At 39.8% G+C, this 26,413-nt stretch overlaps 1 long non-coding RNA gene across 1 annotated transcript in view; it reads left to right on the forward strand.

Moving 5' to 3' along the window:
* LOC110343061 overlaps positions 1-26,413 on the forward strand; it is a 101,499-nt gene that overhangs the window by 45,334 nt on the left and 29,752 nt on the right. The window contains exons 3-4 of the long non-coding RNA XR_002385256.2: positions 855-1,446; positions 20,730-21,146. This is a non-coding gene — a long non-coding RNA (uncharacterized LOC110343061). The remainder of the gene's footprint in view (positions 1-854; positions 1,447-20,729; positions 21,147-26,413) is intronic.

The following is a 26,413-nucleotide window of genomic DNA, read 5'->3' on the forward strand; positions in this document are numbered from 1 at the left end:
ATGTCTCCTGAGGAATACTATCACACAGTAATGGTAAGCGGTCAAAACTACTTCAAGCAAGGGTGAACCCTCAAGGGCAGATGGCCATATTACTGAGGACCATTACCTAAGATGGGAATGGAGGTCACACCCTAGAACATGTGCCATCATCTCATGGACATGTTCCATTGAAGTGGTCCCTGGGGTACTGACTTCTCCAGAACCCTTTACAGAGCCAGAATCGCACAATGATCAGTCAGACCACTGGCCTGACCAAGAGGACTCAACAGACCACAGTGTAAAACCTAATCCTCTACCTACTTTCTCCATTCAACAAAATCATTGTGTGGTGTCTAGTTTTTGTCAACTTGACACAAGCTAGAGTTATTTGAAAGGAGGGAATCTTAGTTAAAGAAAACATCTCTATAGGATCCAATGTAGAGTGTATTCTTACTTAATGATTAATGGGGAGGGGTCAGACCATTGTAGGCAGTGCCATGCATGGGCTGGTGGCCCTGGGTTCTACAAGAAAGCAGGATAAGTAAGCCATGGAAAACAAGCCAGTTAAGGAACACTCTTCCATGACTTCTGCATCAGGTCCTGTCTCCAGGTTCCTGCCTTGTTTGAGTTCCTGCCATGGTTTTCTTCAATGATGAATAGTGATATGGAAGTTGAAGCTAAACACCCACTTCCCCCAAATCACTTTGGCTATGCTGTTTCATCACAGAAATAGTAACCCTAACTAGGTACCAGGATAGTTGGATGTTGCTGTGACAGAACTGACAGTGTAGTTTTTGAGAGGATTGCGGATGGACTTCAGAACTTTGTGTGGGGTAAGTCATTGAGTGTTAAGAGCTCTGTGATCTGTTTTGCAGGAGCTTGGAAGATAAGGAAAAGCAGTGCAGATGATGGAGACCTGGAGGGAAGCAAAGACTCCACCAGAATGTTTGTGTGAAGAATAATTTCAGCTGGAGCTGAAGAATCAACTGTGATTAACAAGAAACCAGAACCACTAAAGTAAATCCTTTGCTGGTCAGCTGGGGCTGAAGGATCAGCTGAGATTAAGAAGAGACCTGCATCATTGAGGTGAAGCCTTCTGGGAAGTGCTTCCTCAGGATCAGCACACAGAAGCTGTGTTCCAGAAGTGGCTAAGATTGTACCTCATACTGGCATCCAAACTTGGTGTTGTAAGTCACCCAGGTGCTACTGGTTTTGAAAGATTGAAGGTGTTATGGAGAACAGCTGAGCCTTGGCACTATGTGGCAGGGATGCAGTCCCTGGATAGAGATCAGGAGATGCTATTGGTGAAAGTGCAGCCCAGTGACATCAAGGAACCCCTGAAGTCTTAAAAATGCCAGTACTGTGGGATGACCAAGAAGAGTCGCAGTTACAGAATGGAGTCAGTGGAAGATGAAGAGAGAAAAGCTGGAGAAGTGACCCAAGCCCCTCATAGGAGCCTAGAAGACGGTAAGACATTGGATATTGAGTTATTTATACTGTCTGGAATTAGGATTTTCTCTATTCAGATTGTAACTGTACCCTGGTTTTATCTTCTTGAAGCGAGAAATATTTAATTTATTTTGACTTTAAAGCATCTCACCGCCAAGAAACTGACTTTTAAAATATTTTGGATTTTAAAGAAGACTGGTTATTTTAAAGGGACTGAATTTCTAAATATTTGAATTTTTAAAGACTGGGATTTTTAAAATTTGTAACTTTCATCTTGCAATGTAGATACTAATGTTTAATCTTGGGGAAGAACAAGAAAGGAAAGATTATGGCTTAACAGTGATTTGTTTATGTGTTAATTGTACTGGCTGGTTTTAGGTCAACTTGACACAAGCTAGAGGTTTTTTTGTTTTTTTGTTTATTTTAAAGAAGAGAACCACAATTGATAAAAGGACTTCATAAGATATGGCTGTATAGCATTTTCTTAATTAGTGGTTGATGGGGGAGGGCTCAGGCCACTGTTGGTGGTACTATCCCTGGGTGAATTGTTATAAGTTCTACAAGAAAGCAGACCGAGCAAGCCAGTTAAGGAGCATTCATCTATGGATTCAGTATATGGTCCTGCCTCCAGGCTCCTGCCCTGTTCTTATCCTGACTTCATTCAATGATGAGCAGTGATATATAAGTGTAAGCCAAATAAACCCTTTCCCTGCCAAGCTGCTTTGGTCATAGTATTTCATTGCAGCAATGGTAACCCTAAGACACATCCTTTGAGATAGATGGGTTGAGGAGGGATGACTAAGCCTCTTCATCTGTTCTTCCCACTGTGGCAATACTAATTAAAGATCCATTATTCATTCTTCAATACTACAGCTTTCTTTGATTAATGGCTGTGGTATGGGCGACTGAATCTGGTCCACTAGGACCCCATGAGTTACTGATATTCTCCTAAAACTCTAATAACAAATTTAGTTATTGTATTAAGCTCAAATTTCTTTGTTTTCATTTGAGATAGGTTCTTACTCTGTAAACTGGGTTAACCTGGAACTATGTAAAGTTTGCACTCCTATCAGCAGTGGAAATGTTCCCATTTCTTCACATCCTCTCCAGTATAAACTGTCATTGGTGTTTTTGATTTTAGCCATTTTTACAGGAGTAAGTTGGTATCTCAGAGTTGTTTTGATTTGCGTTTCCCTGATGGCTAAGGATGTTGAGCACTTTCTTAAGTGTCTTTCAGCCATTTTAGATTCCTCTATTGAGAATTCTCTACTTAGTTCTGTACCCCAGTTATTAGTTGGATTATTTGGTGTTTTGGAGACTAGCTTCTTGAGTTCATTGTATATTTTGGAAATCAGCCCTCTGTCAAATGTGGGGTTGGTGAATATCTTTCCCCATTTTGTGGGCTGCTTTTTTGTTTTGTCCTTTGCCTCACAGAAGCTTCTCTGTTTCAGGAGGTCCCATGTATTAATTGTTGACCTCAGGGTCTGTGCTACTGGTGTTATGTTCAGGAAGCATTCTCCTGTACCAATTCATTCAAAGGTATCTCCCACTTTCTCTTCTAAGAGGTTCAGTGTGGCTGGATTTATGTTGAGGTCTTTGATCCATTTGGACTGAAGTTTGTGCATGGCGATAGACATGGGTCTATCTGAAGTCTTCTATGTGCCACTACCCAGATGTGCCAGTACCATTTGTTGAAGATACCATTTTTCCAATGTATAATTTTAGCTTCTTTGTCAAAAATCAGGTATTCATAGGTGTGTGGGTTATATCAAGGTTTTCAGTTCGATTCCACTGATCTACCTGCCCAGTTTTGTGCTAATACCAAGCTGTTTTCAGGATTATAGCTTTATAATAGAGCTTAAAGTCAGGGATGGTGATGCCTCAGGAAGTTCCTTTATTATACAGGGTTGTTTTTGTTTTTCCATATAAAGTTGAGTATTATTCTTTCAAGATCTATGAAGAATTGTTCTGAAATTTTGATAGGAATTGCATTGAATCTGTAGATTGCTTTTGGTACGATTGTCATTTTTACTTTGTTGATCCTACCCTTCCAAGAGCATGAGGGATCTTTCCATTTTCTGGTATCTTCTTTAATTTCTTTCTTTAAGGACTCAAAGTTCTTGCTATACAGGTCTTTCACCTGTTTGGTTAGCATTATTACCCCAAGATATTTTATGTTGTTTGTGGCTATTATAAAGGGTGATGTCTGATAGAGGACCTATATGAATCTCAACAGTGACATAAACAAATGATTTAAATAATCCATGAACAGGCATTTTATTACTAAGGACATACAGACGGCAACATCGTATTAACCCATTAAACATTAAAACTTGTACCTTGACCATTCTGCTTGAGTTGGCTGCTAGCTGCCCATGGTGAGTTGCAGCACAGAAAGACTCTGCCCAGGCATCAGGGTAGTACTGGCCTGCAGCCATCAGCTGGGGTGATCTATCTTTTATGGGAGCTGCTGTGTGCAGCCACCATAAATGACTATTAGCCCATATAATTTTTTTCCTGTGGAAGTAAAAGTATATTTTTTCTAAACATGATGTATCTTTGACTTTTATTTTGAAATCAAAGCTTCCTTTGGCTTAATTAGGGAGGCATAATTAGGGAGGGGGGCAGCACTGGTGAGCACAGATTGTTGTTGGCTGCCAGTGTTCCTGAAAGAAAAGGAAATTTTCCCAACATTTTTAGCCACAATCCCAGATTCTCTGTTTTATGTCATTTCAATGGGTCAGGCAGAGATCTAGAGAGGAGGAGGGTGTCTGTCCCATGTTAGGTTACATCCTGGTCAGGTCTGTACTGTCAGTACCATCAAGACAAGAGAAGACAAACAAGCACAGCACTTAGGCAAAAGAAAGGGGCCCATCTCAAAGACTTGCAGGTTTCAGATTTATAGTCGGGAGGCAAACTACCCAGTAGCTATTCAGATTCAGATGGTGCATTAATTAGCCGAAGTTTTACCCAAATTTAGAATCAGATGGCGGGATCCCCACACAAACAAGAAATCAAGAAGCTGAGACATGTCTCAGCTCCTCCAGTTCTAACCTTACAGCACGTCTGCCAAGGCCTTCTTGATTTGTTTCTTACGGTTTCAGATTGTCAGTCAGTGAACCAAAAACAGAAACATAAAAATCACAAAACCTTAAAATCACAAGCCTGTCACAGAACTCAGGACACAGAACTCACCAGACCAGCTAGAGTGGAAGTGAGCAGAGGACCATGACAGGTGTAGAAACCTGCCTAACTGGTCACCCAACCAGCTGGAGAGGAAACTTAAGCCAAAGCTCCTACAGCCAGAAACAGAAAGCGGAACTTGCCTGGATAAAACAGAAACCTGACAAATAAACACAGAACATTTACCAGTCTGGTCAGACTTACACCTTTAGGGGTCTTAGGTCCTAATCCTGGACCTAATCCTGGATGAGCCCCCAAATATTGTGCCCAAGTTGCAAAGTACCCAGAGACCACCAGGAATACAGACCCACCAAACTGTAAAAGCAAGGTTTTATTGATTGTTCATCTACCGGGACAGGGATTTTGTCTAGCAAGCTGGTACAGTAGCCTCTACAGGAAGTGAAGTTCCCTGTCTACTGCTAGGTTTTAAAGACAAAAGTTACAGGATTACACAAGTGGTTATGGGTTGGTTCTGACTGGTTGACATTTGGGAACAATTAGGAGAATTTCTCAAAGTCATATTTTTGGCATGAAATACCTGTGTGCCAATTATTCTCTTTGGTCAGTGCTGAGTGGGAACATTCTGTGGTTTCTGTAGCTTTGTCTTGTTATTTGCAGGTGGCCTGTTGTTTATAGATACCAATAGTTTTCAGAACAGTATTCTGGAGACTACAGGGGAGGTTTTGGTCTCCCCTGGAGTTTCTTTTGTGGCCAAACAGTTCCCAGGGACCAAGAATCTAGGAGGCCAGGGTGGGGGTGGGGTGGAGGGGGTGGGGAAGTGGAGGGGTTGGGGGATGGTCTGGAGTTTCTTTGTGTTCAGTTTTGGCCCTAGGCTCCAGGAGGCCAGAGTTTCCTTGTGTCAGAGGCCTATATGTCTTTTCTGTAGCCTGTTATGGCTGCTAAAGCAGAGGACTGAGTAAGGGTCTGGTCCCTTTATTTCTAAATTATTAGAAGTGAAGCCTTTGAATTTAGTTTACTCCTTTCATTGTCTGACATTGTCTTTCTTAGATGTGTCTTTGTTCTTTGGTAGCAAGGTAATTGTAGCCTCATTAAAAGAGTTTGACAATGACCCTTCTGCTTCTATGGTGTAGAACAAGTTGATGAGAATTGATATTAGCTGTTCTTTGAATTTCTGGTAGAATTCTGCACTGAAACCATCTGGCCCTGGGCTTTTTTGGTTGGGAGACTTGATGACTGCTTCTATTTCATTAGGGGCTATAGGTCTATTTAAATTGCTTATCTGTTCTTGATTTAATATATTGATATCTATCCACATAATTGTCCATTTCCTTTAAATTCTCAAATTTTGTGGAGTACACATTTTCAAGTATGACCTGATGTTTCTTTGGATTTCCTCAGTGCCCATTGCTATATCTCCTTTTCATTTCTGATTTTGTTAATTTGCATGTTCTCTCTCTGCCTTTTGGTTAGTTTGGATAAAGGTTTGTCTATCTTGTTGATTTTCTCAAAGAACCAACTCTTTGTTATATTGATTCTTTGTATTGTTTTCCTAGTTTTTACTTTGTTGATTTCAGCTCTCAATTTTATTATTTCCTGGTGTCTACTCCTCCAGGGTGAGTTTGTTTCTTTTTGTTCTAGAGCTTTCAGTTGTGCTATTAATTCTCTAGTGTGTCTATTCTTTGTATGACTATTCTCCAGTTTCTTCATGTGGGCACTTAGTGCTATGAACTTTCCTCTTACCACTTTCAAAGTGTCCCATAAGTTTGGGTATGTTGTGTCTTCTTTATCATTGAATTCTAGGAAGTCTTTAATTTCTTTCTTTTATTTCTTCCTAGACCCAGGAATGGTGAAATCGCACATTATTCAATTTCCATGAGTTTGTAGGGTGTCTGAAATTTGTGTTGTTGTTGAATTTTAACTTTAAAGCATGGTAGTCTGATAAGATACAGGGGGTTAGTCCAATTTTTTTTTGTACCTGTTTATGTTTGCTATGTTGCTGAGTATTTAGTCAATTTTAGAGAATGTTCCGTGTAGTGCTGAGAAGAAGGTATATTCTTTTGTGTTTGGATGGAATGTTCTATAGATGTCTGTTAAACCCAATTGGGTCATAACTTCTGTTAGTTCTTTTGTTTTTGTTAAGTTTCTGTCTGGTGGTCCTGGCTAGTGGTGAGAGTGGGATGTTGAAGTCTCCCATTATAACTGTGTGAGGTTTTATGTGTGATTTCAGTTTTAGTAATGCTTCTTTTATGAATGTGGATACCTTCATATTTTGGGCATAAATGTTCAGAATTGAGACTTCTTCCTGATGGATTTTTCCTGTGATGAATATGAAATGACCTTCTTCATCTCTTTTCATTGATTTTAGTTTAAAGTCCAATTTACTACAACCGCTGAAAAACCTCAATACACTCTCCCTCTTTTTGAGACTCAGAAGGTCGCCTCAGTGGAAAATTCCCCAAGGTCCCTTCCCCTAGGCAGGGAACAAGGTCTGATTAGAAAGAACATCTGGTCCAGAGTGCTAACGAAGGAAACCGGCAGGCTGTAGAGATGAGTTTAATTCTGACCTTGTGGTTTCTCCAGGGAGGATGACTTATGCCCGCGCTTCTGACAATCCCCTATTGCTTGCCCAAATCTGCACCTGCAGTAGCTCCACTTCTTACAATACCCCTATTACTTTGCTTGCCAAAATTATGTATATAAAAAGAAAACTGTCCTAAATCCCAGCGAGTTCAGTTAGCTAAGCTGCTGAATTGCCCACAGATGCCTGTGTAAACAATAAACCTCTTGCGTTTGCATCCAACTGTCTGGTTATTGAGCTCGGGATGTCACCGGGGTATTCAGCCTGAAGCCTGCTTACTTCAGGTCTTTCACCACTTGTTTTTTGGGTCCATTTGATTGGAAAATATTTTTCCAACCTTTAACTCTGAGATACTGTCTGTCTTTGAAGTTGAGGTGTATTTCTTGTATGCAGTAGAAGGATGGATTCTGTCTACATATCCAATCTGTTAGCCTGTGTCTTTATTTTATTATTTTTATTTTATAAACAATCTTTTTTTTCAATTTAAATTTAGAAACAATCTTATTTCACATATCAATCCCCCATTTCCTCACCCTTCCTTCCTCCCATGACCCCCACCGACCTTCCTACCCATCCCTCACCCACTCCCAAAGAATAGTGAGGCCTTCCATGGGGTATTATCAAAGACTGTCACATCATTTGGGGGAGGGCCTAGGCCTTCTTCCGTGTAACCGGGCTTCAATAGTATTCCTCTATAGGAAATGGTAGGTGAGTTGAGACCATTGATATTGAGGGATATTAATGACCATTGATTGTTAATTCTTATTTGTTTTGGATTTGTTGGTGGTGGTGGTATTGTGTGTGGAATCCCCCCCTCCTTTTTTTTCTTTTGGCTGTTGGTAAAGTGGGATTATCTATTGCCTATGTTTTTGTGGGTGTTTTTGCGTTTTCCTTCCAGAAATTTCTGTAGGGATGGATTAATGGATATGTATTGTTTAAATCTGGTTTTGTCATGGAATATCTTGTTTTCTCCATCTATAGTGATTGAAAGCTTTGCTGGGTATAACAGTCTGGACTGGCATCTGTGGTCTCTTAGTGTTGGTAGAATATCTATTCAGGACCTTCTGGCTTTTAGGGTTTACATGGAGAAGTCAGGTGTAATTCTGATAGGTTTGCCTTTATATGATACTTGGTCTTTTTCCTTTTCTGCTCTTAATAGTCTTTCTTTATTCTGTATGTTTGGTGCTTTGATTATTATGTGGCAAGGGGACTTTTTCTTGTGGTCTACTCTATTTAGTGTTCTGTAAGCTTCTTACACTTTTTATTGGCATATCTTTCTTTAGGTTGGGAAAGTTTTCTTCTATCATTTTGCTGAATATGTTTTCTGCCCTTTTGAGTTGGGTTTCTTCACCTTCTTCTTTACCTATTATTCTTAGGTTTGACCTTTTCATGGTGTCCCATATTTTCTGGATATTTTGTATTAGGGATTTGTTGAACTTAAGATTTTCTTTGGTCAATGAATCTATTTCCCCTAGTGTATCTTCAACACCTGAGATTCTCTCTTCTATCTCTTGTATTCTGTTGGTTATGCTTACATATGTAGTTCCTGATCGTTCTCCTGGCTTTTCCATTTCCAGCATTCTCTCAGACTGTTCTTTTTTATTGTCTCTATTTCAGCTTTCAAACCTTGCATTTATTTTGAATTGGTTATTGCAAGTTTTGGTTTGTCTTTTCCTCAATTTCTTGAAATTTGTTTGTTTTTTCTTCCATGTCTTTAACAGATTTTTTCATTACCTCTTTGAGGGTCTCTATCATCTTTACAAAGTTGTTTTTAGGGTCGTTCCTTTCTGCTTCATCTGTTTTGGGATGGTCACGTCTTGCTGGTGTAGAGCCCCTAGATTATGGTGGCGTCATATTGATCTTTCTGTTGTTGACTCTTATACTGTCGTCTTTCCATCCCTTCTTCCAATGGGTACCGGTGGTGGCTCTCCCTCTCCTTGTAGGTAGGGGACCGAATTTCTCTTCTGGTGGGTGCAAGCAAGTTCAATACTCTGATGGCTCACCTCTTTTCGTGGCTGTTGGCAGGACTAGTACCGTGACATTGGCAGACTCTGGATGGGCTGTTCCACAGGGATGGGCTCCCCCATGTGCAGGTCCAAAGACTCAGCAGGTTCTGATCAGAGCACAGGAAGGTGGGCTGGAAACAGGCCTATACTCACCTCCTCCCATGGGTGTAAGCAGGACTAGCACCTTGATGCTGACAGACTCTGGATGGGCTGGTCCACTGAGATGGGTTCCCCAGGGTTCAGTCCCCAGTCCTCAGGAGTCTCCGAGTAGAGTATCGGAAGGTGGGCCAGAAACAGGCCCAAGCTTACCTTCTCCCGTGGGTGGAGGCAGGACTAGGAAGCTGCAGATTCTGGATAGCCTGGTCTGCTGGGAGGAGGTACTCTGTGGTTGAGTGAGATTCCCCCCACTTTGGTCATTAATGGCAATATTCTTTTTTATTTTTATTTTTTGGTTTTTAGAGACAGGGTTTCTTTGTATTGTTTTGGAGGCTGTCCTGGAACTCGCTCTGTAGATTAGGCTGGCCTCGAACTCACAGAGATCTGCCTGCCTCCGCCTCCGGAGTGCTGGGATTAAAGGCGTGTGCCACCAACGCCCAGCAGTGGCAATATTCTTAAAGAGAGCGCTCATCCCAAGACTCCTCACTTGCCCACATTCACCCCAGACTAATTTTCTTTTTCTGATTCAGAATTCAATGAGTGTAGCATGAATTCTAATTTTTCTTAATAATAAGAATCTAGAGTCAGGTACTGGGGTGAATGCTGAAGATCAGAGAAGCAAAGCAGCCAGCCACCAGAGAGTTCTTCCTCTATCAATGCTCAGACCAAAGGATGGATCCTGTCCTCAGACTGAATCTTCAGGCTGCACTGCTCCTCAGATTGCATTGTTCCTCAGACTGCATCTCTCTGAGTCTCCTCCTGTCTTATATTCCTCTCTCTGCCCAGCCATATCACCCCTGTCTCCACCTCTTCAGCTCTGGGACTCAAGGTGTGTCACTCCAAGTGCTGGGATCACCTTTGTGAGAGCTTTGTTCCTTTTTCAGACTGGATCAATTTTGTGTAGCCCAGGGTGGCCTTGAATTCACAGAGATCTGTCTGCCTCTGTCTCCTGAGTGCTGGGATTAAAGGTGTGTGCCACCACTGCCTGGTCTCCATGGCTAATTACTGTGGCTGCTTAAATGTGTGTACCACCAGTGCCAGGCCCTTTATGGCTAACTAGAGTGGCTAGTTTTGTATTCTTGTCTTCAGGGAAGCTTTATTTGTTAGATCATAAACAAAATATCATCACACATGAGTTTGAAAGGAAGTAATTATTTTCTGCCTGATATAAACCAGGTTAAAAAATCACATCTGAAATTTGTCCTTATTTATCTTCTCATCCAAGAAGTGCTGTGACTGACAAGATGCTGATATTATGACAGAACTCTGGCATCTGCCTTGGATAAAGCCACAAGCAAAGGACAAACACTGCCCTAAGACCTGGAACTTCTCTGGGAGAATGTGTCTAGGAGAACAGAGGTATGGCTTACCCCTCACATGGCATGTGTGGGGTGTCATATCATGTTCCATTGTTGGGATGCATGTTGTACCCTGTGCAAATCTCATCTTTGCCCTCACCCTTAGAGAAACCTTTCATATTTCTGTCTTGCAGTCCCCTGGCTGGTAAGACATATTAAGCCAATTTCCTCCTGTTTGGTTTTCAAGAGGAAGAATAGCTAATTAACTGTTTCTGTGCAGTAATTCATTAGATTTCTTTTTCCATGGTACATAATAAAGCATGTCTTTGCTTTCATTTATGTCTTGACCAATATGAATTTCCTGTCTGCTTCTTAACAATCTTGAAAGGATTCAATAATTGTGGATGAGTTTTTTAAAGCATCATACAAGAAGAAAGTCACTACACATCAACACAGAATTTCACTGGGATTAGAAATGACGATTTGAATGGCTGTTTACAAACATTATTTTTTTTTCCTGTGCTCCCACAGTTTATTTCAGATGCCAGAGCTGCCATATTTTCTTTTATTTTTCAGTAGGGCCTCTAGGAGTAATGGATTAAGCAGAGGAGACAGCCTGTAGTTTTCCATACCTTCAAAGGGTAGTAGCCATGCTTATTTAAATGACACCTAACTAATACCTTGATTTTCTTCCCTTCAGACAGAACTTGGCTTTATTTTTGAACAATATAAGACATGTTATCTCAGATACACAAAATCAGAAACATATGCTGCAGGACTAATACTATTGCAGTTTTCAGAGGTCAGCTACAAACTCTCCATAAAGTTTGCTTAATTTAAAATGAAACAGAAACAGCTGTTCTAAGGAATGCAGTATATAAGCTCTCATTTGAGGTTATATTATATTTCTCTTATTAATTTTAATTGTATGTTTCAAGAGAAAGAACTTATTAAAGAAATAAAATAAAATCTGATTTTGAAAGTGTCCTGTAAGCAGACTAAAATAGTACATACAATCATAAAACCTAATTATGGTCCTTTTTTTTGCCTCCTTTTGCAAAAAAGGAAGCATAGTTGTTTTTCTGCAATAAGGGTATAAGTATGCAGGAAAACCAAGTTGTTTTTCTTGGTCTCTGCCTTTTCAGTCACTCAACACTCCTGACACCAGATGAAGTGGGATTTCCCTTACATAGCAATACTCTGGCTGATTTTCTAGAGGTCACCAGCTGAGTGTCCCTGAATTCAACTTTGACAGTCTCTACTTAGAGATAATGTGAGGTCCCACAACTTGAGGGCTCAGTGCTATAAAACTGAGTCCTACTTTAGAAGTCAGTTATTAAGTATAGGTTTTTACCTGCTTTTTAAGAATCAGGTGTGAAATGCCCTTCTCTTTGAGCCTTGTTGACTAAGGTCTGTTCTTCCTTTCTCTTTCCTGTCTTTCCCTCCCTCCCTTCCTTCCTTTCTTCCTTCCTCCCTTCCTTATTTCCTTCTTTCCTTTCTCTTTCCTGTCTTTCACTCCCTCCCTTCCTCCCTCCCTTCCTTCCTCCCTTCTTTCCTTTCTCTTTCCTGTCTTTCGCTCCCTCCCTTCCTTCCTTCCTTCTTCCCTCCCTCCCTCCCCCCTCCCTCCCTCCCTCCCTCCCTCCCTCCCTCCCTCCCTTCCTTCCTTCCTTCCTTCCTTCCTTCCTGATCTGTCCATATAAAGTTACCTGATATAATTTTTTTTTTACTGTTGGAGTGGCATTTGAAGTAAGTCTCTGATACCGGTTGATGTGGTCCAGTTTCGTGTCTAGAATGCTGTCTATGACAATGAGCCACTTGTGTGTTTTTATAATCCCCACTTGGCTCCAGAATTCCAGACTCATACATAAAACCCAATACTTAGTTTTTAGCTACCAAGAGACAGTCACAAAATGAGTATGCTCATTATTCAACTACAGCTATTTCCTTACCAACTGGCTTCCATCCCAGCCTTGCTCATTGCATACCCCACAATCAAGCAATTGGGAAATGCTGTTGTTTCCGTCTTCCAAATACATTCAGACTATCAGAATATGGGCACTTTAAAAACTACTTTCATAGAATAACCTTGGCCTTGGTTACCAGCTGCCCACTGTACCAGCTGACAACCTCTCAAAATAAATTCCTTGCTTCCAGCTTGTCCCATGCTTATCTTTTTGTCTCAACAATCCTTTGTAAAAGCTGGCTGTATCATGTAACTTCTCCAGTCAAAATTGTACAATGGTTCCACTTTAAGTAAGCTATACAATGTATCATCTTACAATGACCTGGATGCAACATAAGGACATTTTATATCTCATATAAATGGTGTGGTGCAGGGTCCTGTGTTTCTGTTTTATCTAGGTCTCCTCTGCTTGCTTCTGACCACTTCCATTGTCCTTCTCTTTCATTCCACTGCTCTCTTTGATAACTTCTTAGCATTGGAAGTAAGCTCCTGACTTGGCCTTTTACTTATTTTTATTTTATGCGTTGAGGTTTTCTGCCTGCATGTATATGTGTGTACTGCATGTGTGTCTGGTACCTACAAAGGTATTGGAAGAGGGCATTGGATCCCCTGAAACTAGAGTTATGGATGGTTGCTTGTAAACAAACCACCATGTGGATGCAGAGGACTGAATCTGGGTCCTCTGCAAGAGCAGAAAGTACTCTTAACCCGGAACCCTCTCTCCAGGCCCATGGCCTGGACTTTTGCAGAGGCTGATCCCTCTACCAGAAATCCTACATATAAGCATGTGAACTCCATACCAGAAATCCCACATATAAGCATGTGAACTCCATACCAGAAATCCCACCTATAACCATGTGAACGCCATACCAGAAATCCCACATATAAGCATGTGAACGCCATTCTTCAAGAGTTTACTGAAACACGAGCTTCCCAGTGAGCCTCACGTCATTTAAAATCATACCCATTCCCGAAACTTGCTTGCCCTATCATGGTCTTTTCCTTTGGAAACAGGATTTCACTCTGTCACCCTGGCTGAGCTGGAACTCTTTATCAAAACTAGGAGTTTCTGCTTCAGTTTCCAAGGTTCTGGGATTAAATACATATGCCATCATGATCATGCCTGGCTCTTTTTCATCCTCTTAACATCATCTTATTTACATATCTTAATCTGTGGGCTTTTGTTGTTGTTGTTGTTGACCTAAACTCTAGGCATGTAGTATGCAAGATCTACTTGGCCAGAGATTTTTTTATTTTGCAATTTTGTTGAATTCACTAATACTATAAGCAAAGCATGATACACAGCCAAATACTATCAAATACTATACTTTTGTGTTATAATTATTTAAGCTATTTTCAAGTATACTTTCTTAGGACGTTATGACTCTTGTCACTTTTTTTTTTAGAAAATAGCTTTAAACTTGAAACTCTTCTCATTTTCTTTTCTTTTTTAAAGACCTTCCTTCCTTCCCTCCCTCCCTCCCTCCCTCCCTCCCTCCCTCCCTCCCTCCCTCCCTCCCTCCCTCCCTCCCTCCCTCCCTCCTTTCTTTCTTTCTTTCTTTCTTTCTTTCTTTCTTTCTTTCTTTCTTTCTTTCTTTCTTTCTTTCTTTCTTATGTATATAGTGCTCTGCCTGCATGTATCCCTGCAGGCCAGAAGAGGGCACCAGATCATATTACAGATGATTGTGAGCCGCCATGTGGTTACTGGGGATTGAACTCAGGACCTCTGGGAGAGCAGGCAGTACTCTTAACCATTGAGTCATCTCTCCATTCCAGCCCCATAATAATTTACTTAATTGGCTTTTTCTTAAAAGCAAATTTTAATTTATTATTATTTTGTATGGATGTCCATGCCACAGTGTGTGTGTGTGTGTGTGTGTGTGTGTGTGTGTGTGTGTGTATGTGTGTGTGTGTGTGTGTCGACTCCTTTCACCTTTACATTGATTCTTAGTATTGAACTCAGGTTGCCAAGCTTGCATGGCTAGCATCTTTACCTGTTAAACTATTTTATTGGCCCTGGGTGCCATTTTTAAGTGAACCATTCCCTAAAACAATTATAAACTAAAAACACACTCACAATGAACTGATTAAAAGCAGCCAGTATATCAGCCAGACATTGTAGTACATTCCTGTATTACTTGGAGGCTAAGGCAGAAAGAATGCGAGTTCAAGACCAGCATGGGCTTCACAACAAGTTTTTTTTTCCCTAATAAATCAATGAATTAACAAGTAAAAAAGATGTAAATAAACAAAGCAATGGAGATCAGTACAAATCATGACATTCTTTCCAAGATTAGGAAGAGGTGAATTAAAAGAGACGTGGCTGCTATTGCTCTGCAGATTATAGCTCAGTACTCCAGGAATACATGTGCCTTAAATAGCAAAGCAGAATAAGACCATGGAAGCTAAACTACTTATTGAGCTTCAGTAATCACATATAACAACCCAACCTGATTCTTTTCAATCATTTCTTGAGTACTCTATATCTCTACATGTCTGGTACTCAGGAATGGCAATTTATATGACCAGTGTAATATATTCTAGCTCATTGTCTTTGACATTTACTTCCAGAATTGGACTGATTTTCTTCTTTTGGACATTTGAGTCATCTCAGACAAACCACAGGCCATAGATTGGATTATTTTTCTATGTAAAACACATTAGGTAGAATAGGAAAGGCTTCATTCTCCATTTGTTTTCTATTCACCCACTTAATTGAAAGTTTGTAATCTTTAAAATGCTATCTCAGAAGACAATCAGTTATTAACAGAAGTTAAGAATATCACAAATAATGCAATGTATATGAAATACAATGGTGCTGTGAGTTGTAACACTCTATTCCTGAGGCATGTCAAAACTTTGTAATCAATCATGGGTATATGAATAGTTCAATGGTTGTAGCTCTGTATGTTTGTAAAGTGGACTCCATATATCTATTATATTGTATATAATATGTAATTTTAAGTAAGCTTCTAAAATAATGCTTCCTTTGGCATTTTCAAAGGTTGTTAGTATAGCACATTTACTTTATCCATTCATATCCTGATGGTCACTTAGCTGATTCAGTATCTTAGCTGTTGTGAATAGTATGCAATGACCATGCCAGTTTCTTCAGGAAGAGGACAGGAGGGAGAGGAGAGCAAGTGTGTGTGTGAGAAATAGAAAGCAGATTGTGTTGTGTCTGTTACTAGCACATTTTATAATGTGACATAGTCTTACTTTTATTTGTGTTATTATTTTCATGCTGATGCTGAAGATTGAACTGAGGGTGCATGCCTGTTAGACAAGTATCATGGAACTACATCCTTAGCCTTAGATGATCTTGATTAAATGACAAAACTTTTGTCCTTATTTGTCCCTCCCATCCCATATCATACTACTAGGTGTACACATTTGTTTTCTAAACAAGCCAGGTCCTAATGCTCAGTTACATGTATAGGTAGCTTTGAGATAAATATCCAGGAGTTGAATTTCACCAGTAAATAAAGAGAAATTATTTGAAAAATCAAGGAGGAAATAAGGAAAGAGAAAAATTAATAAAAGGAGGTTGCATTAAAAGGACCTTTCTACATAAACACTCTCTTGCTAATATAAAAATTTGTGACTGATATTTTGTTCTTTCCTTTGGCTAAATGAAATTCTATTGTGTGTATATATACATATATGTAGATCTATCTATCATCTATCTATCTATCTATCTATCTATCTATCTATCTATCATCTATCATTTCTTTGTCCATTTACCTATTAATGAACACCCAGCAAACCCCATGTTTTAACTATTGTGACTAGTGTGGCAATCAGCAATGTTCTCTGGTTATTAATTCAGAATCATGAATAGGATAGTTGTATTATATGTGATTCTATTCTTAGTATTTAAAAATATTTTATTATTTCCTTAAGAATTTTATGCAATATATTTTTATTATATTTATGTACACGCCTTCCCTTAACTCCTCCTAGATCCACTCCACTCTGTCCCTCTTCTCTATCTCTTCTGTGTTTATTTTTTTAAAGACGGGTTCTCACTATACAGCTCTGGATGTACTGAAACCCACTGTGTAAGTCCGACTGGCCTTGAAATCACAAGAGATCTATGAGGCTCCAAAGGATGCTGTAACGATAAGCGACACACCTACTGAAAGTAAACTAAGTATTTATTGTAGAAATTACTCACAAGATACCAAACAAGTAACCCAGATGAGCCAAGTAGTTTTCCGCTGCCGAACTGGAAGCCGAACTCCGGGAAAAGAGACCGAGACTTCCTGTGTGCTGTCTTTTATGCCTTCCCCCGTAACGCCCCCTAGTCCTGCCCAAAAGTGGGCCTGTCTAGTGATGTAGTTCACTGCCTATGTACGTATATGTCTTTAGTCATGCCTAAAGTGGGTGTGGTTAGCGGTGTGGTAAACCGCCCTTTTATTACCTCATCTGTATGCGCCTCTAGTAAGTCACATGGTTAATGGTGGCATACAGACTTCCTCCTACAGATCTGCTTGCCCCTGACTCCTAAGTGCTAAGATTAAATACATGAGCCACCACACCTGGATACATTCTCTTTAAAAAATAATCTCTTTACTCCAACTTGTACTGTCCATATACTTCTGGGTATGGTGACAGCCGCTGGAGTGTGCTGACCCCTTAGGAGCTATACCCTTAAAGAAAACTGACTCTTCTTCCATCAGCTATCCATAGTGACTCATTTAGGGGTAGAGGTTTGTGACCTTCCCCCACTCAAACTACATGTCAGAATTTTGGGGGAAGGGGCTTTCAGTTTTCTCTGTGAAACAGTCCTGACTATCCTGGAACTCACTCTGTAGACCACGCTGGCCTCAGACTCTGAGAGATGGTCCTGCTTCTGCCTCCTGAGTGTTGGGATTAAAGGTGTGTGTCACCACTGCCTGACTACAAGTTATAATCTTGATAAGTTTGATCTTGTGCAGGCAGCCACAGCTGTTTTGAGTTCATGAGCCCAGTGGTACATGTGCAGAAGGCACTGTTTTGTTCTAGTCTTCCACAACTTCTAGATTTACAATTTTTTCTCCCCTTTGCCAGCAGTTCTTTAGCCTTGTGTGCACATGTTGGAAGTATGATATGGATATCTTATTTGCATTTGAACATGAGCTGACGCTTATTTGCTGTACTTGACCAGTTGTTAGTTTCTGTATTAACCACCATCCACTGCACAAAGAAACGACTGTGATGAGGTCTGAGAACTTCATAATCTATGGGAAGGGTAATATAAATTTAGAAAACAGATTGATACTATGTCTATTTAGCAGAATAATAGTAGTTCTTGGCCATATTTACAGTATCAGGAATGTGTTTTTTTCCCCCTGTGGAGCAGGCCTTATATTCAATCAGAAAGAAGTTGGCTATCTCCATAACATTCATGCCATTCTTGCACCAATGGGTATATTTTCCCATGTCAGTTAGCATTGCATTTCAAAAGATTCACAGATGAGTATTTTTGGTATTTTGAGGAAATCCATTCCTCTTATATAGTATTCATATGGTAACCTTTTCCTCACATTCTTGTCAGCACTTGCAATGCTTACTTATTTTGGTAATACCTATTCTAACCAGATAAGATGATTTCATAGTTTTTTGTTTGCATTGGCCTGTGTATCAGATTTTTTCTAATTAAAAAGGGTTTTAATTTTAACATAGTAAAATTGTGTATAACAAAAACAGTTAAGAATTATAGTTATAATATCCTGTCTATTTGTATTTGCTGAAATTAAAGAAAATACTTTATTATCTATCTTATCTTGTGAGTCCAAAGTTTGTGCCTAATTTACATTCTATCACAAGTAAGGAAAACTATGCCTATCTAGTCTTCAACTCCATCAAAAACCCCAGAAGGATATATATTACCTGAGTAAACAGAAAGTATAGTATAAGCCACTTTCAAAACTATACAAATGACAAAAACAGTTGACTTCCTGGACAGTCATCCATGGCTCCTCTGTAATGTTGGGGCATCAGCTTTGGTCTATGATCCTAGAATATCTAAAAGACTTTTTTATGAAGCAGGGAATTCTGAAGGATTGTCCTACTTTGTCTTGACAAAGTTTGGCAGTCTCTTTGCTTCCTGCTGGCCCAGTTTGGACAGTATGCCATCAGCAATTGAGTCAATGTTAGTTTCTTTGCCCAAATGGCTAACTTTTGCCATAAAGAGAGTAGACTCCATACAGAGTTTCTTTGATGCCCTTCATCTTCTTTTCAAGTAAATTGGTGCTGTCAGAAGCAGATGTGTCTCATTGTCATGAAAAGTCTTATGTGATTAAAACATTTTAAATGTCATATTTTGTAGATCTATGAAATGTTTGAATCTATCTAAATATATTTGTTTAACCTTAAAACATACCAACTATTAATATAAGTTTGATTATTGTAGATGATTTTTTTTCTGTTACATTTTTAATTTTTTGCCATTTTTAAATTGAGCTATACAAGAAATTACTCAAAGTAGGTTGCTGGATGTGTATTAAAGCTTGTGAGTAGTTGAGGATTCAGGTTTTATTTTTGCCTGAAAGCATTTCTTTTTTAAATTTTTATTTAAATTAGAAACAATCTTATTTTACATATCAATCCCAGTTTCCTGTTCCTCCCATCCTCCCATGCCCCCCACCAATCCCTCCATCCCACTCCCCCATCCACTTCCCATAGAGGGTGAGGCCTTCAATGGGGGATTATCAAAGTCTATCACATAATTTGGGGCAGGGCCTAGGCCCTCCCCTATGTATCAAGCTGAGAGCATATCCCTCCATGGGGAATGGGCTCCCAACATCCATTTGTGCACTAGGGATAAATATTGGTTCCATTGCCAGAGACCCCTAGACTGTCCTAACTGACACTCATGTTCAGGAGGATTGATTCTGTCCTATGTTGGTTCCCCAGGTATCAGACTGGGGTCCCTGCTTTGTATGCAAACTTTCCTTGAAGCTGGAAGACTGAATGAGAGTATGTAAAAAGATGTATAAAATGATAATAGACAAGTAAATGAGTACTGGGTCATAGCACATTGGCTGTTTAGCAGATGAGGAGGAGACAGAAGAGCAGCCTTGGCAGTTTTGAGCACAGAGAAAGGAGCAGAGGAGGGCTATAAGGGTATAACATTACAAGCCAAAAAATGGATGCTGTGAGGAACACTTGGCCAACTCTTTTGAATTATGCTGATGATTGGTGTAATATAAGCGTATTTGGCTACTTGGGAGCATGAATAGCTCTTCTCTAATTTCCCAAGCTTCTCGTGCCATTAGATATGACAGCATTACTTAGCTTGTCCTGATAGAACTCACCAGTTGAGCACACTGCTTAGTGTTGTGCAATTTGCCCAACTGTTGATCTTCTAGTCACATTTGTTTTTTTTCATGTAAACTAGTGAAAAGGAAGAGTTAATATCAGAGACTGACTACTAGGTATAGTAAGTCTATTATACCTGATAGATGTAGTAAGACTACTATACCACCCACATAAATAATTTATTACAAACAATGGTAAAAATAAGGCATTCAAAATTTCTGCTGTGGATGTAAGAACTGACTCCATAAATGCCTGTTGATGTTCTAAACATCTTCCTCCAATCTGATTCATTACTACCAAGTAGCCACTGATGAGGTTATCTTCTCATTTAGAGTATGTTCAGTTGAAAAATAAATTCATGATTACAGTGACCTTGTAAAGTCTATTATATTCTGGCTCATAAAATAGTCTAGAGCAAATGTTCCAAGATAATCTTCTTTGGATCCCTTTGTTTCAGAAACTCAGAGACCCAAGACTAATCTGTATGTCCCTAGAGTCCTTGACACCCATCTGGAAGATGGGAAAATAGAACAGTCAGTTGCATGTGGGTGAGAAAGAAGAAGTTTTTCAACACTTTTGTATGCAATAAAATTCAAAGGAAATATAAGTCTGCTATATTTCTTTCACTATAAAATGTCAGGTTTTCATATATTAACCCAGACATAATCAATGCGTATGGCCTAGAACATAACTAATAAGTTGCTATCAATGATATTTCTCTTGTATTTTAAATAATGTTCTTACAAATAATTGAGTACCTTTGTTTTATCTATTATCTGTACCTAAAATGTTTGTCTTTAGTCATCAGTGAATATTTCTTTACACCAAAAATGTTCTGTTGAATTTCACAGGGTGAAGACAATTTGCTGTGATTCCTATTTTGTTGTGTGGTGTGTCTGAGTCACAACTATAAACATTTGGTACTGTTTCACCTGAGTTTGGTCCTACATATTGGAAGACCCAGTGTCTCCTGCAGTAGTGCATCTATTCTGTGACTGTAATGTAGCATCACTAGAATTGATGGTAGCATTTCTGGCTTCCACCTATGTCATCTTTATTTTGAAGACGTCTCACTCAAGTCCTCACTCAGACCATTTAATACTTTTCTACAAAAAGAAACAGATTTCCCACTAGTGCTTCCTGGAGAATTCATTTCGGCGTTTGGCAATGTGATGATGTGACAGACAAGGAAAGCAACCTTCTCCAAGAGCTGGGACAGTGGATGCAAATCAGTCATCTCAGCAGTGGATTCCAGACTTCACAGCGAGGTGAGGAAGCTTGTTCTATTTCCCACATTCTCACTGTGTTCCGTGATGATTTCTGATTCCCCACGTTTTCATCCGTGTGGGGCAAGATGGTGAACTCACATGAATCCTTTTGTTTCGTGCTTCAGCCTTAACAACTGAGATGATGAATTATACTGATTTGCATGTGAGGCACAATCGCACTCTAGTTATAACGAACATCTGGTTTGAACTTAAACCATTTTACAGAGCAATAAATCATATTTTCAGAAACTATGTGATGAACAACTAACAAAGCAATATAAATAACTGTATATAGGATAATTATACAATGCTTATATTTATATATACTATATACAATATATAATTACATAATATACTTATAATAAATATACAAATATGTATATTTACATTCTCCACTTCAGCAATAACACTTGCTTCCTCATCTGCAATAGAACTTAAGTGATCATCCTCAGCTTTCCTCACTTAGGGAAGTCCAATTAAAATAGTTACAAAGAGATAAAAGAACAAAAAATGTCTAATTTGTTGAGAAATCGCTGATGAAATTTGGGACAGCTGGTACATCTGACTGGGAAGAAAAGCATGGTGGGTGGCATGGCAAGGCAGTTTACAACACTGGTTGTAAGCTGTGCTGGTAAAGGAGATGCTAACCTAAATATTTAGGCTAGCTCCAAAACCCAAATAACCAAATACTCGAGTATATAGTAAATCCATTAGATTCAGTATCAGCCTCGTGAGTATTAAGAGGGGAAATATCACCATCATGTTTTCTGTTAGTTATGGTTTCCTTAAAATGTTTTAGAATGTTGGAAGATTAGTGTTTTTAAAAGTCTGTGGCTTTTGCAAACTTTAGTAGAACAGGTCAGGGGGAAGCGTAAAGAAAGACAGGAAAAAGAGGAGACAGGATACAAAAATTAAACACATGTCTGTGCTTAATAGAATCAAGCAGATAGCACAAAGAGGACAGGGCACCAAAAAGGAAACAGCTTTGTGCCAAAAGTTTGAAAACTCAGTTCCGGATTACGGAGTTGAAATGTGAATTGACGTGAAAATGGAATTTTGCATGACAGGGACTGTGTGTCACTGTCTAACAGGGAAACACGAGTTCACTTTGTCTGAAATGCCCAGTGATCACTTTGAATTAAAACAAAACGGAACACATTTTCATGCTGCCTAATGAATTATTTCTCATCACTGCTCAGCCAAGCACATTTCCTCTTTTCAATAGATGGGTTGGAAGCAAACATATTTAGGGCATGTGCTAGGGAAAGGCTGCAAACCTCAGCTGTGTAGTTGGGACATTCTGTGGTAAGCTCTGCTGTTCTATGGTCCTATATAAAAGATGCCAGCATCAACTTCCCAAGAGAAAATGTCTCCTCATGGTGCCAAATGTCCATTGGTTGAGAACCTTCCAGAGGCAGGTCCCATGGCATCTTCACTGATAACAGGTGCTGAGGAGATGAGGCAGAGGTGGATGAGGTGAGTGGGAGAACAGCAGCATTAAAATAATAGATGAGAAAAAAATGGAGAAAAGGGAGAGTTTGCACACAAGTCCCAAGACTGCCGTAACACACTGCCTCTATTCACGATGGTTGAAAACAATGCTGGGCTATGATAGCTCACGCCTTTAATACCAGCACTTGGGAGGCAGAGGCAGGCAGCTCTCTGTGAGTTCCAGGCCAGCCTGGTCTACAGAGTGAGTTCCAGGACAGCCAAGGCTATATTACATGGAGAAGCCTGTCTCAAAAACAATAACAGCAACAACAAATGAAATCTGCAATGTTCCTGTTTTGAAGACCAATATCAGAGCACCAGAAGAGTCCTCTTGAGGCTGCAGGTGGGGGAAGCTCCTTCATGCCATTCTCTTCGAGTCTTGTGTGGCTAGCAATATTGGCATCCTTTGTTTATGCAGCATCATAGTCACATACACTGGAAGAGTGAACTTCATATCTGTCTGTAGAACACAAGTCACCATGAGCTTTGAGGAGGAGAAGTTTGCTTCTGTGTTATTGTAGAGAAACTGTTATTGGGAGGATCTGGGATGCAGTTGAAGACTCAGGTTCACTGAGGACACAGCTGCCAAGCAGAAGAAACAGCGTTGGAGTCTCATACCATCACAGAATTTCTCCAGACTCTAAAACATATTGAAAAGTGAAGGAAAGGTTGTGTGTGCTCTTTGTGGTCTTCATGAGTGCATGTGAGCACTGTGGGAAGCCAGACTGTGCTTCTCCAAAGATGAAGGACTGTTAAACAAAAGGAATTAGGGACAATCATGTGTAGGATCCTTCCTCTGTTTGCATTAAAGTAGGATATAAATCTACAAAGACAGAAGGTGTCCTATAGTCCTTCTTACTATGGAGAGCATAAGTTGGCCACTGAGGGTGGCTGCTTGCACAGAGTTTTACAAGAGGAATTGGTATTAACAAGCTCTGTGAAGTAGCCTTTCTCTAATGCCAGAAACTCAAAGTCCATTGTCTTTGACTTGCTACCTCTCTGAAAGTTTAATTTTTTTATGATTTTATGTAAGGCAAGAATTCAACGTTACTTGTTTAACAAATACTCATTCCTTGAGTGTTTTCATATTTATGTGGAATATGTATTTAGTAAAACTACAATTTGAATTTCTCTTGCATATCCTTCTTTCATCACAGTGGCCTGTCCTGCTCACTATTGGGCATGGCACTTTGGAATTATGTAGCAAGTGTAAGTTAGGAAACCTTGAGCAGAATTTAAAACAACAGCCATCACTGCCACCAAACCGAAACCAAGACTTTTACTTAAGTGCAGCCACATTATAAGGAAATCAAAATAATGATGTAGAAGTTTGAAATTAGTAGCTAAAAAGGACTTAGCTACATTCACCTTTCATTAGGAGAAGGAGCTATTATTTGCACAAGGGACATTGGAGGCAGGGAGCTCATAGTCTGTAGAGTTAGAAACCTAAAATGAGATTCCAGCCAGTGGGCACAGCTATCCTGCGGGACTGCTACATGGGACAAGCCGGAGGGGATAAACGTTTACTATCCCCTCTGTCCTATTCAGTCGGTGAAACCCAACCCATAGCTAGAAGGAAACCCAGTGCTGTGGTTTGTCCAGATCAGATCTTCGCCACTAGCTCGTGCTCTTCTCTACCACACACACAGACAAACAAGATGAGGGTGGACCTGAAAACCCAAACTGAAGGTAGGTGGAACACATAAGAAAATTCAAAAGTACATTTTCTTCTCTATATTGTGTTATTATTATTTAAAAAGTAGAATGTAATATTTATTATTCTGGGAAAAATCAACTTTTCATCAGGAGAGTATCACCTGCTCGTTTAATTAACTTTATTAGTTCTTGAATAAAAGCAACAAACATATTCCACAGTGGATCAGACTGTCAGTGCACAGCAGTATCTGTCTCAGATTTGGAAGCCTGGCATACATTACGGGGCAAGAGTGACACTTCTTGAACTACAGTAACATTTGTGGACTGTTCCTCAAATGGGCCATGAGGCCGAAGAGGAAAGAGTAATGCCAAAAGTCAGTACAGGACAGTTCTCATCCCAGCCTTCCTGAGAGCTGGAAGATAATTTCCTTGTTTTTCAGCCATGAAACTATGGATCTAGTCATTTCTTCTGGGCAGGCAATTTTATAGCCTCTGGTTTCTTCTGTTTTGCATGTTTTCATTATATATTCCATTGTTATTCATTATATATCTGCCCGATGTTTTAGTTGCATTTATTGCCATTGGTAGAACATGTGATAGAAGCTACTTAAGGGAGGAAAGACATATTTGGCTCAAGATTTCAGGAACACCAGTGCATCATGGTGAGAAAGGTACATTGGGAGTAGCTGTGTGTGGTTAATTAAGCTCTTGGTAGATCAGGAAGCAGACTATTTGGCTGGCACTAGAAGTAGATAAACCTTTGAGGCTGGATCCCAGTGACTCCTGTTGGCTGGGCCACACATTGCAAATGTTCTTCGATGTCCTGAAGCAGTGCCTCCCATTAGGGACCCATGTGAATATAAGTAAAATGACAGACACAAAGACATTCTAAAGTCTTAATGGCTGTGTCAGCTTAAACTTGTTCTAACCTTTGGTTCTTAACATAGGCCATTCTCTTGTCTAAAAGATTCCTAGCCCTCTTACCTCTCCTATAGATCATAGTTAGCAATGAGATGATTCCCTCGCTCACTTCTTACCAGCCCTGTAAATAGAGCTCCTTCAGTTATTTTCATTCAAAGAATCAATTTCTTTTCATTTATTGTAAATATTATAATTTATGATTATATATTTGTATGGATTTTGTGTATACCTTCTGTCTTCTCTGACTGTAAAGTCCTAGTGGCTGAGTTCATATTCAAATCCATGTAATCTATGTCCCAGTGTCTAGTCCAATGTACTTCCCAGATTAGATATGGTTTTTCAAATGAGTAATCATATCAATCTTTTCCACCCAGCTGTGTAAGTACTCTACCACAAAAGCACAGTATGGCTTATACATTTTCTATTTACTTTTTCTTTTTAGTATACATTTGTACAGATAGTGACTTTTGATTGCAGAATTGGTCTTGGTGTTTAAGAGGTTTTTAGAGATGTTAGCTTTGCTTATTAATTGTTTTCTACTGGGTCAAACATGGGCTGAGGATGAGACTGGGAAAGAGACCTGGAATGACTGAAGGAGAAATTCAGTCATTAAACCAGAGACACTGAAAGAAAGTCAGAGACAGAAAGATAGACAGAAAATCCAACAGAAGAGATTCACTGATCCACAAAGCTGCATAGACAGAAGCCCAGGCAGACACAGAGATGAATGGACACATGGATACACTGTGTGTCAAGAAGGAGATGAGAAATGGAGGGTTAGCGGGAGAAAGGCAGAGAGACGGGAAAGGCTCCAGGGACAAAGGAAGTCATGAAGGTCAGGAGGAGATGAACTGACTACTCTGTAGGGTTTTAACCTGTCAGAAGCCTGATTCCAAGATGCCCCAGGCACTATGCAGCGTGTCCAGTATCATTTCTCTCCTCTTGAAAAACACAGAGAGTTGTCTATATACTGTACTGTAAAAAATCTCCCACTTGTTCCAATGACAACCCCTGGAGAGCACTGGACAGGAAAATCCTTGTTTTCCTCTCTCTCACCTTCTGTCCCCTTCTTAATTTCCCTCTGGCACTACAAATCCAAATGCAGCTGACTTTATATGTGAAGAAATGTTCAGATCAGGACAGGCAGGCTGCAAGCAGCTGCGTGGAGCTGGAGTGGGGATGGTGCAGCCTTGAATGCT

Source organism: Mesocricetus auratus, unplaced genomic scaffold, assembly GCF_017639785.1.
Source record: "Mesocricetus auratus isolate SY011 unplaced genomic scaffold, BCM_Maur_2.0 Super-Scaffold_100009, whole genome shotgun sequence".
In the NCBI taxonomy this organism is placed as follows: Eukaryota; Metazoa; Chordata; class Mammalia; order Rodentia; family Cricetidae; genus Mesocricetus; species Mesocricetus auratus.